Source organism: Lycium barbarum, chromosome 11 (genome assembly GCF_019175385.1).
Source record: "Lycium barbarum isolate Lr01 chromosome 11, ASM1917538v2, whole genome shotgun sequence".
Taxonomy (NCBI): domain Eukaryota; kingdom Viridiplantae; phylum Streptophyta; class Magnoliopsida; order Solanales; family Solanaceae; genus Lycium; species Lycium barbarum.
Window position 1 is genome coordinate 123,208,712 of NC_083347.1, and position 6,000 is coordinate 123,214,711.

At 40.1% G+C, this 6,000-nt stretch overlaps 1 pseudogene; it reads right to left on the reverse strand.

Moving 5' to 3' along the window:
- Positions 1–4,036: 4,036 nt before the first annotated feature.
- On the reverse strand, positions 4,037–5,659 carry LOC132617381 (low affinity inorganic phosphate transporter 1-like; annotated as a pseudogene).
- Between the last annotated feature and the right edge of the window lie 341 nt (positions 5,660–6,000).

Below are 6,000 nucleotides of genomic sequence, written 5' to 3' on the forward strand. Positions count from 1 at the left end.
TCATCTTTTTGTAATGTTAATTAGTTATGTTTACTCATTAGTTGTGAAATTGTCCAATTAAAAAAGAACATGTGTCCATATTATTCAGAAATTAGCTCATTTTTCATTTCTCACATGCCTCCAAGAGAGTGTGCACACTCTTTATGCCACCTCAGCATCGAAGTGTTATATCCCGTATTTTGTACGTTCGGATATTTCAAGGTAGTCGTGGTAAGTTAAGGGAATGACCATCTTCCAAAATTATTTTAATGTACAAGTTGGTTATGAATATTATTTATGAACATTATTAGTATGGAAATATTGAGAGAGGCTAAGGGTAAAAAGGAAAATTCACAAGAGGGTTCATGGTAATATTGTGGAAGGCTAGGGGCAAAATGGGAATTTCGCAAGTGGTCTTGAAATTCCTATGTGGCCGTGTGGCATGTGCTATATATATATATATATATATATATATATATATATATATACAAAAAAAAAAAAAAGGAAGAGAAAAGAGTGATGACTAACCAAGATTATTCATCCTTTTAATTTAAGAAAAATTGAGAAGCTTGGAGAAGGGACATGTGTCCACTTTGTATTGGTAGAAGTTATATATATATATATAGAGACAATGGATGACAAAATAAGACTTAGTCATCTTTTAAATCAAGAAAGCTTGAAGAAAAAAAGAAAAAAAAGAGGAAGGAAGAGAGAGTATTCGGCCACCATGGCCAACTTGGGTGCCATGGAAATTTAATTATTTTCTCCTAGTAATTCAACCAAGTGGAACGCCCCTAACAACATGAAGGAGTTGTTGGAGCAAGCCAAACATTTATTGGAGTGATTTACAAACCCTAGCTAAGCTAAGAGGTTAGATGAAGAAGGTATGTGCTCAATCTTCTTTTCATGAGTTATAGATGATTTGTGAGTGTTGAAGTATGTGGAAATTGATGAAATTCATGAAATATGTATATGTATGGTGTTGGCCGAATAAGAGGGGTGTTGGTAAGATGTGATGAATTAATTTTATTTAGTAGTTTGATTGTTGTGTTGTGGATTCCATAATGTAAAGTGAAGGTTTGGTAGCTTGAAATGAACTTGAAATCGCTTGTGCATTATTGACGAAGTTAATGTGACGTTAGTGTGGTTTCTTATAGTTGTAAGAATAAATTTGATAATGTATGGGTTGTAAATATAATTCATGAATTTGGAAATGAGACATGTGTTGGGAGATTGTAAGTTGGGTCGTTGTGATTGAATTTGAAAGAAGGAAATAGGTTGTTATTGTTTTTGTTAAATTTGGAAGGTGTCGGATGAAGTAGTATGTTGATTGGGTGCTTTGAATGTTATATGAATTGAATTGAATATAAATGAAATGTCGTTGAATTGTATGACAAAGGTTGTCAATGTTAGAATGCGTCTTGAATGGGTTGTTGATGTTGTTGGCATGATTGTTGGTATTGTTGTTGATAGTTTAGCCGAGTTGAATTCTCGGATTGTTGATTGATGATTTGGGCCGAGTTAGATTCTCGGGGATGGTGTATTTACAAGGGAGATGCTGCCGAAATTTCGGCAGGTCATAAGTGAATTTATTTGAAAGACTAAGACAAGTGTGTGTGACGATGAATCTAACGATTGTGTCAATCTTCTTGAATGTAGACTAGCGAGAGCAAGCTTGGACAATTAAGCGTAGCTAATAGGACGTGGAGCAGGTATGTTAAGGCTTGTCCCTTTCTTTCAAAGGCATGATTCCTACGTTACGAAATTTATAAATGTTTCCATATCTTCCTTGTCTTCAAAAGTTAGAAGTCTATGGTCCCAAGGCAATGATTGTGTTCCCGATAACCCGTCAATGTTTTCCAAAATGTCCGTATCTTTTCAAAACTAAGGTTTATGGTATTGTAAGCTTTTATGACAAAAACGATGGATATGTTTTACAATGACATTGATGATGTCGAGCATGAGAATATTTCTATGATGACTATGATAAGAATGATTTCATGTTCGAAAGGTACTTGATGTGATTATTGCTTTGATTTTCCAAAAATAGCTTCTGAAACGTTCGTGGAAGGTTCTGTACTTCAAACGCTCATAACTTTCTTATACTAAATCGGATCGACCCGAAACTTGTTTTTGAGTCTTCAGGTGTCGGTTTATGTACGCTGTTATTCGTTGCCAGTCTCATCTTATAATAATTGTTCCTTCAAAGTGAGACAAAGCGACCACGGTTATTCCATAATGTAATCGGAGGTTACCGACCTTACGTCACTCCGATGGACACATGACTTTCTTTGGGCTCTCATGCATGCTGCTTATATGATATATGTATATGACATATGTATATGACATATGTATATGTATATGGGGAATATGGGGGAAAAGGGACATATGTGGCGCTATAGACGCATTGCCACCTGGTCAGTTGGCGTAATTTATCATCCCGGACGCGGGATATATGTGGGGGAGCCGACGTTGTTCGACACTATGTGGGGGAGCCGACGTTGTTCGGCGCTATGACATGTTCTATTTTCTATATATATGAAGAAGAAATGTTTTCAAAGAAAGCCAAGCATGCATGGCATCCGCCTAAGAGGCACTCAGATGTACAGGTTACTCTTTTATCTCATGATATGCTCTATATCTCTATTCTGTTGTTGTTCATACTTACATCTCTTGCTATGTTACTATTCATGCCTTACATACTCAGTACATTGCTCGTACTGACCCCTTTTCTTCGGGGGCTGCGTTTCATGCCGCGCAGGTACACCCAGATGAGTAGAAGCTATTATAGAAGATGTTCCAGCGGAGTTGGCAAGCTCCATTTGCTCTGGAGTGTTGCCGGGTCAGAGCGCTATGCTATGATGTCTTGTTCGAAGTTAGAGACTTTGCAGACAGAGTCGTGGGTGTAGTTTGTCAGTCTTGAAAGCGGCTTCACCAGCCGATGTGTCTTTATATTTTATGTTACAGATCCCACATGGCCACAGATTTTGTTTGAATTGAGTACAAAGAAAAGAAAAAAAAATCTGAAAGCTTTACTATGTTTTCCACTTCTTATTGATGTAAGAGTTTAAAGAGGTTAAGTATGTAATAAGAGTCAGCGGGTTTGCTCGGCTCCGAATATGGGGTCTGGTGCCCATCACACCCTAGTAAGGTTGGGGTGTGACACGAAGGGTGTAATTATTACACTTTAAAATAGTTTAGGGGGTAATAGGACCCCCGCAAAGGTGTTACACCCCTCGTCTTCGTAGTGGTAGAACTTATGATTTCCTAGTTGGGTATGCCTTGGAAATTGAGACCCGAGCCCGAGTTTTGGAGATAGGAAGTGTCCTATCCAGTGTGCAATGGTACCAGCAGGTATTCCTGGTGATTTACAGGATTCGAAGTTGAACGAATCGAATCAACGCAATCCGAACTGAAGCGGAAAAGTCTGCAGACACCAGTCAAGATTGACGGGTCGTCGAACCTGTCGACGGGCTGTCATTGAGGGTTCCGCAGCCATGCATTCTGCAGGCGCAGGTCGACGAGCACGTCGACGGACCGTCGACACGTCGACAGGTCGTCAACCCGCTCGTCGAACCGGACCATTGAAGCATTTAATTCCCCGAGTATAAATACGTGGTCCACGACTTTATTTCATATTTCTCTCATTCCCAGATCATAAAACCCTAATATTTTGCTCTCCCAACATTTATGGCATATTGGTGAAGGTTGGGTAAGACCCGGACCCCGTAAACCCGAGCTAGTAAAGGGAAGGTTGTTCCTAGGGTTTATTGAAGTTGTTGAGCTTGAAGAGTGGGATTTGAAGCTAGGGTTGAAATATTTATCTCTCTAAGGTATGTAAATGATTTCTACCTTTATATTTGAGTTGACTATCGAGAGTTTTAGTGATCTTAGGTAGAGAGAAGGTACTTGTGGAAGTGATAGATTGATGAAGGGCAAGGTAGTGACATGAGACTATTTTAGAGAAATGATTAGAGGTGGATTTGCGGGTATTTTGATATATATAGGTGTTACAATTGTAAGCTCATAAAGGAGATTGTCGTCTATAATTCGTTAAGCTTTATACGTGCTTGGGTATGGTTAGTAAGCAAGGAAAGTAGCCTAATTAAGGCTTATGTTATCTTAATTGTAGATTACAAGTTCAAGAGATAGAAGTTGGGCGATTCGATATACGTCAAGGTATGTTAAGGCTATCCCTTCTTTTCTTTGGCATGATCTTATGATATGACAATCAAAGAATTCCTCACACCAAAGCCAGGAGGGTAGCCAGAATCAGTCTTGTTTGGATCATTAGATTGTGCAGCATAAAGAAATCCAAATGCACCAACTATTGCTCCTGCTTTGCCAGCGGCAGCCGATATCCCGTGGCATGTCGACCGTAGCCTCGTGGGGAAAATCTCCGCAGGGACCACAAACGTGGTCGCGTTCGGACTAAAATTCGCGAAGAAAAAAGTTAACGAATACACGATCACAAATCCAATCCTGTTTTCCTTGTGTGTCCAATGATTGTAAGGAATGGCCAACGCGAACATGAACACGGTCATAAAGGAAACCCTGTCAATTGGATAGCGAATCGCCCTAATTTATCGATGAATGCCACCGTAAACCAATACCCTGGGACGGTACTACAGAGAGCGATAAGAGTTTGTGCTCTTTCAATTCTATAAACTTCTTCGAGCGCGTTCATTGTCTCGGGTGGAGGGATCCATCCAATCGCGCTAAAAATGTCTTTTTGGAAAAGATTTTGGCTATAGAAAGCAATGTCCAATAAAAACCACGTGCTAGTCGTTCCGAGCTAGTGAAGTCCAAGGCGATGGAGGAATTGTATCGTGAACAACCCGAAATCGTTCCCTTTTTCTGTCGCAACTTTTTCTTGCTCGGCTTCTATTTCGACTTGTAGCACTCTTGACATGTCCCTAGCTGCTTGTTTCGCGTTCTTGGCCACTAAGGTCGTGTAACGCGCTGTTTCAGGCAACTTCATTCGCCGGTAATAAGTAAGTCCAGCTGGCAGAGCGCCAAAAATTAATATCACACGCCACGCGAGATCAGCCTCGGGGGGAGTGGAAGCACTAGGGTTCTCCTGATATGCTGGAGCAGGGTACACTGTTTTAAACGAGGCAGAAACGACAATCGCCACCATCCCGCCAACCAAGATCCCGAAACCTTGCATAGCAAACACAGCCGCTATAAAATCGCCACGTGTCCTTTTGTTGGCGTACTCAGACATTATATTGGCAGACAAAGGGTAGTCGCCACCAATCCCAAACCCGAGCCAAAACCGGAAGAAACAAAGCGTGGCCATAACGCTTTTCTGCGTATGGCCAAAAGAAAGGCCCGAGGCAATTGAACAAATGACCGTAATCAGAAGTGTCATTCCATAGACTTTTTTCCTTCCTAATTTATCACCAAGCCACCCGAAGAACAATTGTCCGGCGAGGGTCCCACAAAACGCGACACCATTAACCGCGGCAGAGACGTTAGGAGGGAGAGTCCCGGGCTTTGTTGACCCCTCGACGTGATAGTAAATGCACCCGAGCAATTTCGTGACCAAAGAAATGCAGAAAAGGTCATATGCATCAGTGAAAAAAGCCATGCCAGCAACAACAATTGCAGTGAAGTGATACAATTATGTTTTTGCTACGTCAAGTGCACTTAGCACTTCCAATTGCTCTTTAGCCATGAGTCAAAACTCAAAATTCTGCAAAAAATAAAACAAAAAAGTAGTGGAAACATTATTAGAAGATATTTTGAATGTAGTTAATAGAAGCTAATCTGAATGATTATGAGTGTCATCTGTGTAGATTGGGATGGATTATGGATATTGTCAATTTAGTAAAAGATAAAGGTAAGCCAATTCATATTTTGCAACTAATTTGACATAAAGAGTGTGAAAGCAAAATAGAGTCTATGACTTTAACTTATACTAAAAACGTTTTAACTTTATACTTTTCGCTTAACTTAAGGGACATGTTCATATAGTCACATAAATACCACGACATGTTTACGAGCATAAGTTTTGAA